Source organism: Astatotilapia calliptera, chromosome 18, assembly GCF_964374335.1.
Source record: "Astatotilapia calliptera chromosome 18, fAstCal68.1, whole genome shotgun sequence".
NCBI lineage: Eukaryota > Metazoa > Chordata > Actinopteri > Cichliformes > Cichlidae > Astatotilapia > Astatotilapia calliptera.
In genome coordinates this window covers 31296733-31310450 of record NC_137439.1, presented here as the reverse complement: position 1 = coordinate 31310450, position 13718 = coordinate 31296733, and positions in this window count along the sequence as shown.

Below are 13718 nucleotides of genomic sequence, written 5' to 3'. Positions count from 1 at the left end.
TGTATTAACTCTGTGTACATTCCTCGACACGAGTGTCCTGCTATAAATCACATACCCCCTAGGAGAAGGTTTATCTTTTCTTATTGATTTATGGTATAGCAAACACATGTATGTCTGTTTTAGTCTAAGTGCTCTTTGTTTATAAATGAACTGTTGGACTTCCTCATCGTGTTATCTAGGGTGAACCATCTAGGGTTACTCTCTTCCTGACCAAGGATGTTTGTTGTGTGCCTTTGTGCGTATAGGACCCTGAGTGCCTGAGTGACCGAGCCCCGGCTTCTCGGCCTGGGGCTCGGTCACTCAGGCACGGCTGGCTGCCGGCGGAGCTCACGGGCGTGTCACTGCAACTCCCCCTGGCTTCTGCTCCGCGGCTGCTGAGTGAGCCCTCATCTGGGACTCTCCTCAGCTCTTTCTGGGACAGTGGCGCGGCTGCCCCTCTGTTGGTCTTCCTTGGTCTCTTGTGTTCTGGGGGCCTCTGGATGTCTGGAGTTTTGATCTCCTCCATACCTGCTTCATGCCCTGGAGGACGGGGCTGTGGCCCCCCCACACCCTCTGGCAGATCATTACATGAAGGAACCTTTTAAAAAAACAAGCGCGTCCATGCTCACAGGTGTACACACGGGTGATCACACCCAGAAACTACACCCTTTTTGGCTCCTACCTCAAAGCACACTGTGTTCTGTTGAGCTTATGTGCTGCACAATAATGTTTAATATTTAGTATTTACTATCATATTCCCATATATCATTGTGATGCTGTTTATTCTATTACTCTTGTTCTCTTCTGCTTGTTTTCTTTTTTCTTTCTCAGCAGGTGATCCAGGTGATTGATATATGCATTTTTTTATTTCTTTTTTTTCTTTTTTTTTCTGCTCATTCTGTTGGTTTTTGTTTTTTGCCCTTCTCCCCCGTCCCTCTTCTCAGCTGTTTCTCTTTCCCTCTTTCTTTCTCCCCTTCTTTCCCCCAGTCAAGTCTGTCCCGTATTCAGTAAGTGAAAATAAAATAAACAATAAAAGGTGAATCAAATGGACCATTACGGCCAGGCTGGGATGGAATGTGGATGGCCTCATCTAACAACACTGTCCCTGGTGAAATATGGATGGTATTGGTCAGCACCACACACCCTGGTGTAATGGCCTGTATTTATATAGCGCTTTACTAGTCCCTAAGGACCCCAAAGTGCTTTACATATCCAGTCATCCACCCATTCACACACACATTCACACACTGGTGATGGCAAGCTACATTGTAGCCACAGCCACCCTGGGGCGCACTGACAGAGGCGAGGCTGCCGGACACTGGCGCCACCAGGCCCTCTGACCACCACCAGTAGGCAACGGGTGAAGTGTCTTGCCCAAGGACACAACGACCGAGACTGTCCAAGCTGGGGCTCGAACCGGCAACCTTCTGATTACAAGGCGAACTCCCAACTCTTGAGCCACGATCGCCCGTAATGTGAATGGCCTTAGCCAACAACACTTGCCCTGGTGAAACGTGGATGGTATTGGCAAGCAGCACAGGCCCTGGTGTAATGTGAATGTCCTCAGCCAACACCACTGGCCCTGGTGTAATGTAGTTGGCCTCAGCCATGACCACAGGCCCTGGTGAAATGTAAATGTCCTCAGGCAGTAGCACAGGCCCTGTTGTAATGTGGATGGCCTCATCTATCAACACTGTCCTTGGTTAAATGTGCATTATATCGGTCAGCAGCACAGTCCCTGGTGTAATGTGGATGGCCTCATCTATCAACACTGTCCTTGGTTAAATGTGCATTATATCGGTCAGCACCACACACCCTGGTGTAATGTGAATGGCCTTAGCCAACACCACTTGCCCTGGTGAAATGTGAATGGCATCAGCCAGTATCACAGGCCCTTGTGTTTTGTGGATGTCATCAGCCAGCAACACAATTCCTGGTGAAATGTGGATGGTTTCAGAAAGCACCACAGTGTAATGTGGATGGCATGAGCCAGCAACGTAGTTCTGGTGAAATGTGGATAGCCTCAGCCAGCAACACAGGCCCTAGTGAAATAAGGATGTATCACCCAGCAGCACAGGCCCTGGTGTGGTCAATATGGCCTCATAGGGAGCACTGTCCCTGGTGTAATGTGGATGGCCTCAGCCAACAACACTTTTTCTGGTGAAATGTGGATGGTATTGGCCAGCACCACAGGCCCTGGCGTAATGTGCATGTCCCCAGCTAACACCACTGGCCCTGGTGAAATGTGAATGTCCTCAGCCAACACCACTGGCCCTGGTGTAATGTGAATGGCCTTAGCCAACACCACTGGCCCTGGTGAAATGTGCATGATATCTGTCAGCACCCCAGGCCCAGGTGTAATGTGGATGGCATCAACGAGCAGCAGAGGCCCTGGTGGGGTGAAAATGGCCTCACAGGAAGCATTGTCCCTGGTGTAATGTGAATGGTAGAAGCCGGCATCAAAGACCGTGATGTAATGTGGATGGCCTCAGCCAACAACAGTGGCCCTGGTGAAATGTGGTTGATATTGGCCAGCACCACTGGCCCTGGTGTAATGTGAATGTCCTAAGCCAGTAGCACAGGCCCTTGCATTTTGTGGATGTCATCAGCCAGCAACACAAGCCCTGGTGAAATGTGGATGGTATCATCGAGTAGCACAGGCCCTGGTGTAATGTGGATGGCCTTATCCAGCACCACAGGCCCTGGTGTGGTGATGATGGCCTCTTAGGAAGAACTGTCCCTGGTGAAATGTGGATGGCTTCATCCAACAGTACGGGCCTTGGTGTGGTGAAGATGGCCTCATCCAGCACCACATGCCCTGGTGTGGTAATGATGGCCTCACAGGAAGCACTGTCCCTGGTGTAATGTGGATGGCCTCATCCAACAACACTGACCCTCATGTGGTGAAGATGGCCTCACAGGAAGCAGTGGCCCTGATATAATGTGGATGGCATTAGGCACTAGCAAAGACCCTGGTCTGGTGAAGATGTTCTCACAGGTAGCACTGGATCTGGTGTAATGTTGATGGCATCAGGCAGTAGCACAGACCGTGGTCTGGTGAAGATGGTCTCAGACAGAAAGCACAGGCCCTGGTGTGGTGAAGACAGCCTCACAGGGAGCACTGGCCCTGGTGAAACATGGATGGCCTCAGCCAGCACCACAGGCCCTTGCGTATTGTGGAACGCATCAGCCAGCAACACAAGCCCTGGTGAAATTTGGATGGTATTGGCCAGCACCACATGCCCTGGCGTAATGTGCATGTCCCCAGCCAACACCACTGACCCTGGTATAATGTGGATGGCATCAGCCAGCAGCACAGGTCCTGGTGAAATGTGGATGGTATTGGCCAGCTCCACAGCCCCTGGTGAAATGTGAATGTCCTCAGCCAACACCACTGGCCATGGTGAAATGTGGATGGCATCAGCCATGACTACAGGCCCTGGTGAAATGTAGTTGGCCTCAGCCATGACCACAGGCCCTGGTGAAATGTAAATGTCCTCAGCCAGTAGCACAGGCCCTGTTGTAATGTGGATGGTATTGGCCAGCTCCACAGCCCCTGGTGAAATGTGCATGTCCCCAGCCAACACCACTGACCCTGGTATAATGTGGATGGCATCAGCCAGTATCACAGGTCCTGGTGAAATGTGGATGGTATTGGCCAGCTCCACAGCCCCTGGTGAAATGTGAATGTCCTCAGCCAACACCACTGGCCATGGTGAAATGTGGATGGCATCAGCCATGACCACAGGCCCTGGTGAAATGTAAATGTCCTCAGCCAGTAGCACAGGCCCTGTTGTAATGTGGATGGTATTGGTCAGCACCACACACCCTGGTGTAATTTGAATGGCCTTAGCCAACACCACTGGCCCTCGTGAAATGTGCATGATATCTGTCAGCACCCCAGGCCCTGGTGTAATGTGGATGGCATCAACGAGCAGCAGAAGCCATGGTGTGGTGAAGTTGGCCTCACAGGAAGCACTGTCCCTGGTGTAATGTGGATGGTAGAAGCCGGCATCACAGACCGTGATGTAATGTGGATGGCCTCATCCAACAACACAAGCCTGGTGAAATGTGGTTGATATTGGCCAGCACCACTGGTCCTGGTGTAATGTGAATGTCCTCAGCCAGTAGTACAGGCCCTTGCGTATTGTGGATGTCCTCAGCCAACACCACTGGCCCTGGTGAATTGTGCATGATATTGGTCAGCACCACGCACCCTGGTGTAATGTGGATGTCCTCAGCCAACAACACTGGCCCTGGTGAAATGTCGATGGTATTCGTCAGCACCACATGTCCAGGTGTAATGTGAATAGCCTTAGCCAACACCACTGGCCCTGGTGAATTGTGCATGATATTGGTCAGCACCACAGGCCCAGGTGTAATGTGGATGGCATCAGCAAGTAGCACAGGCCCTGGTGTGGTGAAGATGGCCTCACAGGAAGCACTGTCGCTGGTATAAAGTGTATGGCCTCAGCCAACAACAGTGACCCTGGTGAAATGTGGATGGCCTCAGCCAGCACCACAGGCCCTGGTGTAATGTGGAGAGCCTCATCCAGCACCACAGGCCTTGGTGTGGTGATGATGGCCTCACAGAAAGCACTGGTAGTGGTGTAATGTGGATGGCCTCTGCCACTAACACAGGCAGTGGTGTGGTTAAGATGGCCTCACAGGAAGCACTGTCCATGGTGTAATGTGTATGGCCTCAGCCAACACGACTGGCCCTGGTGAAATGTGCATGATATTGGTCAGCACCACAGGCCCTTGTGTATTGTGGATGGCATGACCCAGCATCGCAGGCCCAGGTGTAATGTGTATGGCCTCAGCCAACAACAGTGGCCCTGGTGAAATGTGGATGGTATTGGCCAGCACCACAGGCCCTGGTGTAATGTGGATGTCCTCAGCCAACACGACTGGCCCTGGTGAAATGTGCATGATATTGGTCAGCACCACAGGCCCTTGTGTATTGTGGATGGCATCAACGAGCAGCAGAGGCCCTGGTTGGGTGAAGATGTCCTCAAGGGAAGCACTGTCCCTGGTGTAATGTGGATGGCCTCAGCTAAGAACAGTGGCCCTGGTGAGATGTGGATGGTATTGGCCAGCACCACAGGCCCTGGTGTAATGTGTATTGCCTCATCCAAAAGCACACTCCCTGGTGTGGTGAAGATGGCCTCTGTCATGAGGCTGAACTGAGGGTGACACTGGAGACTGAATTGAGGGTGACTCTGGAGACTGAGCTGACAGTGACACTGGTGACTCTGGAGACTGAACTGACAGTGACACTGGTGACTCTGGAGACTGAGCTGAGAGTGGCTACGGGGTCTAAATACACTGGGAAGTAACGAGGAGAATGAGAGGATCCATTTGATGGTTGCGTCGTTCTGTCATGGTTGGCTGTGTGGCAGGCGGGCAAGCAGGAGTGGTGGATCCAAAATGCAGGACTCAGACACAGAAGTTCAACTTAAAGCGCAGCTTTATTGCTGGAAACCCTCTTACTAACTAAAGGCATCAAAAGACAAACAAAAACGCTGGTGGACTAAAACACTGAAGCAGAAGACACTGAACTGGAAACAAAACACTGAACTGGAACTGGAAACAAAACACTGGCAACACGGAGGCAAAACACACACAGCTTGTTGAGGGTACGATGCAACACCGACTCAGAGAAACACAGGGTCTAAATACACTGGGAAGTAACGGGGAGAATGAGACACAGAAGGAGAGCACAGCTGGGGGAAATTAAAACAGACGAGACAAGCAAAGCAGGACACATTCACATAAGTCACGGACCTTCAAAGTAAAACAGGAAGGATCACACAGAGACGCGAACTTGACACCGTGGAGACAGCAACTAAGAAACACAGAGACATAAACCATAAGGCAGAGGACTCTAAGAACCGATAGACACGGAGGGGAACTCAAACATGCAGACACAGACTTACAGAACAGAGGGGACACAGAGAAACGAGAAGGGCAAGGGATCGAAACTAGAAACTATAGAATAACTCACACCAAATACAAAAATCACAAAGAACTAAAACGCTGGGTCAGGAGACCCAGGACCCTGACAGCCTCACAGGAAGCACTATCCCTGGTGTAATGTGTATGGCCTTGTGATGTAGCATAACTTAAGCAGCAAGGAAGGTGATAAGTAAATAGCATTAGCAGACAATTGAAGTTCTTTTTAAGCATACTTTATTGCTAGCATCTCCCTTTTACCATAAAACAATCAATCAGGCATGCAAAAATCCCACTGGCTTTATACAAGACTTTGCCCACACCTGACCTCGTTAGTCCCTACCATTGAACAAAATAGGTCAAACCAAATAATACAATTCTAAACAAAGAACAGGAATAAAGTCATGCATGAAACTGACAAACTCATTTACTCAACTAAATAGTTTGTAAAGTAAAACACTGCATACAATATAACTCAAAAGGCTACTTTAAAGAAAACAAACAATACTATACAAAATGAAAAACCCCCCATTTGGTTACACCCAGTGATCCAATCATTGACCTCATGACCCTATATAAACAGAAAGTAGTGGGCGGCCCGTCCCATAAACGGGCACGTAAAGTCTGGACACTGTAACACAGGCCCATTACACAAACAGTTTTTCAAATCCATGAATGCAGCCTCACACTCTGGAATCCATTTAATTTTGTTGGGGCATGATTTACGAGTTAAATCACTAAGAATAGCTGATCTGGTAGAGAAATTAGGGATGAAACGACGATACCAGCCAGCTAAACCCAGGAAGGATCTCAAGTTTTTCTTTGTAGTTAGAGGAGGACAAGAGGCAAGGTTCTCGACCTTACTCACCTGAGGGCGGATGACCCCACCCCAATGACGTAACCCAGGTACTCCACCTCGGTCTGTGCAATGTGGCACTTCCCAGGGTTGATGACTAGTCCAGCTGTTCTGATGCGTTGCAGGACATCAGCCAGATGTTTCACATGGTCCTCCCATGTCTCGCTGAACACCACAATGTCGTCAATATACGCTGCTGCATAGCCATCAGCTCCTTTCAGAACCAAGTCCACCAGCCTCTGGAACGTGGCTGGAGCTCCATGTAGTCCGAAAGGCATAGTTCTGAAACGATAAAGTCCGCTGGGAACCCTGAATGTAGTTAAATCCCTTGAGGACTCTGGTAGGGGGACTTGCCAATAACAACAACAACAACAACAACAATCTTTATTTATAGAGCACATTTAAAAGCCTTGGGCATACCAAAGTGCTTTACATAAAACAATAAAAGGTTCAAACATTGATAACGGATAAAAATAATAAAAAATAACGAGTTATGTTCATAGATAAAAGCTACCAATAAGAATGACTACAGCACATGGGTAATAGCAAGATAAAAGCTGTACCACCATAATAAAAGACACCAATAGAAAGATAGGAGGGAATTAATACAAGAGGTCAATAGGTCACAGCAACCAAACAAACAAACAAACAAACAAACCAGCAATTAAAAGGTGGAGAAGGCAAGTTTAAAAAGATATGTTTTAAGCTGTGATTTAAAAGAATGAATAGAATCAGATGCCCGGATGCCAATCGGGAGATTGTTCCACCAATAACCTTTACAAAGGTCGAGTGTTGTGAGGTACTTGGCATTACCCAAGCACTCAATCAATTCATCCACTCTTGGCATAGGATATGCATCAAAAACAGAGACAGCATTAAGTTTTGAGAAGTCAACACAAAATCTCTGTCTTGCATCATTTTTCTTGGGGACGAGTACCACAGGGCTACACCACTCACCTCTAGATGGCTCTATAATCCCTGTTGCAAGCATTTCTTCCACCTCCTGTTTCAATGCTGGCATTAGCTTTGCTGGAACTCTGGAGGTGGTATCCCTGATGGGTGGTTGATTCGAACAACGCAGGTGTATATCATGCTGAATAAGATGGGTGTAGCCTGGCTTTGTGCTGAAAAGCTCCTGTGGCATTATGGCCGCGAGCTCCTCCTGCTGTTCTGGTGATAGATGGCTCAAATCCGGAAATAGCTTTTCTTCAGCACTGGTGGGAAAGAATTGCTCTTGAGGCTCTTCTTCCTGCAGTACAACACGAGCTCACAACTGAAGTGATTGCTCTGGCTTCTCAATCCACTCCCTCAACATGTTGACATGAAACACCTGTTGCTTTTTCTGACGATTCGGCATGTTGAGCTCATAAGTGACAGGACCTGCTTTCCTGTTTATCACAAATGGCCCCTGCCATTTGGCTAAGAGACTGCTTTCAGTGGTTGGCAAAAGGAGCAACACTTTTTGTCCTTCTTTAAAGGTCCTCCTGCGAGCTGTCTTATCATAGTTCTGTTTTTGACGTCGCTGGGCACTTACTAGGTGACAATGAGCCAGTTCCTGAAACTGTTCAAGCTTGTCCCTCATTTTCAACACATAAGAGAGGGAAGAGCACTGTTTTTCAGGGCTAGCTTCCTCCCAAGCTTCCCGAAGTACATCCAGTGGACCTCTGACATTATGGCCGTACAAGAGCTGAAACGGAGAAAATCCAGTTGATGCTTGTGGTACCTCTCTATAGGCGAAAAGCAAAAATGGAAGCCATTGGTCCCAGTCTTTTCCCGATTCTCTTACGAACCTCCTCAGCATTGATTTCAGGGTTTTATTAAACCTCTCAACAAGTCCATCAGTTTGTGGATGATAAGGGCTCGTTTTGATTCCGGTAATTCCCAGAAGTTTGTAGACTTCTTTCAACAGGTTGGAAGTGAAGTTTGAGCCTTGGTCTGTCAAGATTTCTTTGGGAATACCCACCCTTGAAAACATCTGTATCAGACAATTAGCTATTTGGCGGGCTTTGACCCTTCTCAATGGGAAAGCTTCAGGATACCTTGTTGCATAGTCACAAATCACTAGAATGTACCTATGCCCTGAACCACTTCTCTCCAATGGGCCGACAATATCCATGGCAACATGAGAAAAGGGGACGTCTATTACAGGCATAGGAATGAGTGGGGCTCTGTCTCCTTTCCTACTTGGGGCTGTCAACTGACACTGTGGACATGATTTGCAAAACTGGGCAGTGTCTGAAAATTGCTGTGGCCAAAACTACCGAGTTACCATTCTGGAAAAGGTTTTAAGATGTCCTAAGTGGCCTGCCCAAGGAACTGAATGAGCCAACTGCAAGACTACAGGCCTTAAGCTTTTGGGAACAACCAACTGGTCACCAACTTTGCTACGACGATATAGTCGTTCATTCTTAACAATGAATACTTTCCGTACTCTGTCTGTAATCTGTGCTGATTCTTGGGTGCTCTTAGCAAACAGGGGTGCTAAAGAGGGGTCCTCCCTTTGGAGTTGGACAATATTGCTCGGGACAACGAGGAGCTCATCGATCTCTGGTTCAGGAAGTGACTCAGCAATTTCTGTCCCCCTCACTTTTTCCTGTCTTCTCTGCATTTTACTTTTCTTTATATGCGGCCTACTTGGTCTGTCAATATCTGGAATTTCACTGTCTGCATAGGGCAACTCACTCAAACCTGGCTCTGACTGAGAAGCTTTATTACCAGACCTAGTGACTACTAGCAGACCTTCACATGCAACATGCAGATTCTTCTCTTCTCTGTCCTTCTCTGTCTTTGCTAATAACTCCCCAAGAATTGGCATGTCCCGGCCCAACACAATCTGGTAGGGAAGTTTATCCATTACTCCAACTGTAAGTACGTACTCCTTTTCATTAACTTGCAGGCAAACATTGGCAATAGGATAATCAACATTATCACCATGAACACACCAGATTTTAACTTTACCACAAAATGTGGTGTCGCTAGGGAGGCAATCTTGCCTGACAAGTGTGCGGCTACTGCCTGAATCCAAGAGGGCAACACACGGTTTTCCCTCAATGAAAACACAGATGGTGTGCTCCTGATCACTGGAGGGTACTAGAGACTCTGTTTCTTCCTCTAGCAAGTCAAAACACTGTGGTGAAAGACACATGTAAGTCTTACTGACTTGCTGACCTGGGCAATCTGCCTTAAAGTGACCTGCTTGACCACAGGCATGACACACCAACGGGCCTCTCTGCTTTAATTCTCTAGCGCGGCTACTGCTAGTGATTGGGGAACTTTGTTTAGGGCTTTTAGCTTTGTACCCATTCCCACCCCCTGACCTACCCACAAAAACATTGGCTGAACTGGATTTTCCTACCATGTACCCTTTTTGTGGGCGTCGGGCTGCAAGAAAAGCCTCTGCCATCTCTGCAGCTTCTTTTGAAGTGGTGGGGTTGCGCTCTTTCACCCAGGTCCTCAGCTCTGGGTTAAGAACTCTGAGAAACTGTTCCATCACTATGACATCTCCTATTTGGTCCTTTGTCTTCTCCTTTGGAAGCATCCACTTTTCATATAGGTCTTTAAGGCGGGTTCGCAGCTCTTTGGGTGTCTCATCGTCCTTCACCGTCATGTTGCGGAATCTGGTTCGGTAAGTCTCAGCACTTATTTCAAATTTTTCTTCAGTGTCCATAGCAACATATGCCGCACGTGCTTTACCACTAAAAAGTGGAGCCAGATGCAGTGCCCATTCTTCTTGTGGCCACTGACATCCTGTTGCAATCCTCTCAAAAGTGGTTAAATAATGTTCAATATCTTCATCCTCACCATAGGGCTGCATCTTCGGGCCTTTCCAAACGCTTACTCTGCCCAGATTGGATGAATGTGGTGCTGTGGAAGATTCAGGGGGGTTTCCTCGCTGTTGAACAGGTTGCTGCACCTTTTGCCGCACTGAGGAACTCAGAGGCACTCCGGAATCAGCTACTGCACCTTCCCACAGCATCTGATGCTCCCGGCGCTCCGACTGGACCTCCTGCTGCAGTTGGCTGAACTGGTGTTGCATTCTATGCCACCGTTCATCCTGGCGTTGTCTGTCCTGCTCCCATTTTGCCTCACGGTCAGCATGCTGTTGCATCAGGCCTTTTAATAAAGTTGAGAGCTCTGAGAGACTTTGTGCTTCCGTGCTGTGCTCACCCGTAGCTTCTGGCAGGTTGCCATCATCTTGGGCCTCCTCTGGGGGAAATTCTGTTGGCCCTTGAGGTTTCCTTGACTTGGCTGATTTCTGCATTGCTATAACCTATTGGCCTGGAGCCACTGCTGCCACCATTTGTGATGTAGCATAGCTTAAGCAGCAAGGAAGGTGATAAGTAAATAGCATTAGCAGACAATTGAAGTTCTTTTTAAGCATACTTTATTGCTAGCATCTCCCTTTTACCATAAAACAATCAATCAGGCATGCAAAAATCCCACTGGCTTTATACAAGACTTTGCCCACACCTGACCTCGTTAGTCCCTACCATTGAACAAAATAGGTCAAACCAAATAATACAATTCTAAACAAAGAACAGGAATAAAGTCATGCATGAAACTGACAAACTCATTTACGCAACTAAATAGTTTGTAAAGTAAAACACTGGATACAATATAACTCAAAAGGCTACTTTAAAGAAAACAAACAATACTATACAAAATGAAAAACCCTCCATTTGGTTACACCCAGTGATCCAATCATTGACCTCATGACCCTATATAAACAGAAAGTAGTGGGCGGCCCTTCCCATACACCTGTCTCACATATAGGACCTGCAAGCACAACATGGACACCATGGTAAGTATAACCAAAGCAACATAAAGAAACATAATTTACTAGACATGTGCCTGTAAACAGAAGAGAATTCAGATGATCTGATGGTTAGTAGTGTTTGCTAGTGATGGGCAGATGAAGCCCCATGAAGCACTGAAGCTTTTCATCCAATTGGTTCACCCCAATGCGAAGCTTCATGAAGCTTCATTTGCTCTAGCAGGACACCTACTGGACGTAAAAATAATAGCTGGCATGAATTTGAAGAGTGTGGCATTTTGCACACAGCCTGTAAATGTCAACAACAAAAGGAGTGTGTAAAACATGTATATTGTAGTGATGCAGTATACTGTGTATATTTATAGTGGCAGTATGGAAAATGATTATTTGGAAATGCTTGAAATGGAAATGATCATTTACTGTGAGGTGAGGTGTGGTTGGGGTGTGGACAGTAGTTGTGCTTTTGTAACGTTGAGGTATGGACAGCTACACACTGAGGCTTTGAGCCTCAGTCCTGCCTGTTCACATTTTATTCTGTAAAAACTAAATTTTCACTGCTTTTATGGCCTTTTTAGTGGGGAGAACATAGCTGGGATTTAATGATTTAACAAATCTTTTAAATCCTTTGTCCTCCACAATGCTAAATAGCTGTGAGTCCTCAATCACCATGCTAACCAGGTCTTCATCTATTTGAGATTGTTCTCCTGAGGAAAGACAATAAAGATAAAGCACAAATATAAATATCACACACGTAACTTATAACAGTTGTATAATATTGTTATATAATTTAGTAACATTACAGCATGCTATATTATCATTGCATTTGATGGCTCACCTGGTCTTGCTCCACAATCGGCGTTCCCCTTATTCTCATGCAAAGCTCTGTAGTGCCTAAGCATGGATGAGGTGTTGTTATATCCCAGCTCCCTGGCACATAGCAAACACTTCACCTTGTACAAAAGTACAGACAGCTCAACATAAATTGTATTGCACCATCAGTATTATGAAAATACATCTTCTGTAGAAATTTACATACCTTGTTGGGAGGAATAAGATCAAAATGTTCCCACACAGGGGAGGACATCCTCCTCTTCTTAGCTGGCTCCATTCTCTCCTGACTTTCTCTCCTCACTCTCATAAACCTCCAAACTGTCTCCAAACTCTCACTAACCGCAACTCTCCATCAAACACCCACATTTTGATTGAAGTCTGAGGGGTTTATATCTGTCATATCTCGCGGCAAAGTTCGAACCACTTCATGAACCAGTCACGTGGTACAGCCGGGCAGCGAGGCTTCGGACGTCATCATTTTCAGCTCCTCCCATAAATGAAGCAAGCCTCGATACGCGCTTCGCGGAAACGCCCCCTCCATTACTCGACACACGCTCCGAAGCCTCGATACAGAACGTCACATCACTAGTGTTTGCTTTAAAACACATGCATGGATGTAAAGAATGTAACTACTGCTACCACAAACAAAACCCGGGATATTGTGTGTTAAGAGAAGTTACACCAGCAATGTCTAAATGAAAGCATTATGGCTGACTGTAAAATAACAGAACACAGAATAACAATATACGCAAGTGACAAATGGCAAATGAATTCTGTCCTAGCCACTTTGTCACAGGCCTGAGCTAAAAACAGTGGCCCTGGGGAAATGTGGATGGTATTGGCCAGCACCACAGGCCCTGGTGTGGTGATGATGGACTCACAGGAAGCACTGTCCCTGGTGTAATGTGGATGGCCCCAGCCAACAACACTGGCCCTGGTGAAATGTGGATGGTATTGGTCAGCACCACACACCCTGGTGTAATGTGAATAGCCTTAGCCAACACCACTGGCCCTGGTGAATTGTGCATGATATTGGTCAGCACCACAGGCCCAGGTGTATTGTGGATGGCATCAGCAAATAGCACAGGCCCTGTTGTGGTGATGATGGCCGCACAAGAAGAACTGTCCCTGGTGTAATGTGGATGTCCTCATCCAACAGTACAGGCCCTGGTGTGGTGAAGATGGCCTCACAGGAAGCACTGTGCCTGGTGTAAAGTGTATGGCCTCAGCCAACAACAGTGGCCCTGGTGAAATGTGGATGGTATTGGCCAGCACCACAGGCCCTGGTGTGGTGATGAATGAATCAAAGGAAGCACTGGCCCT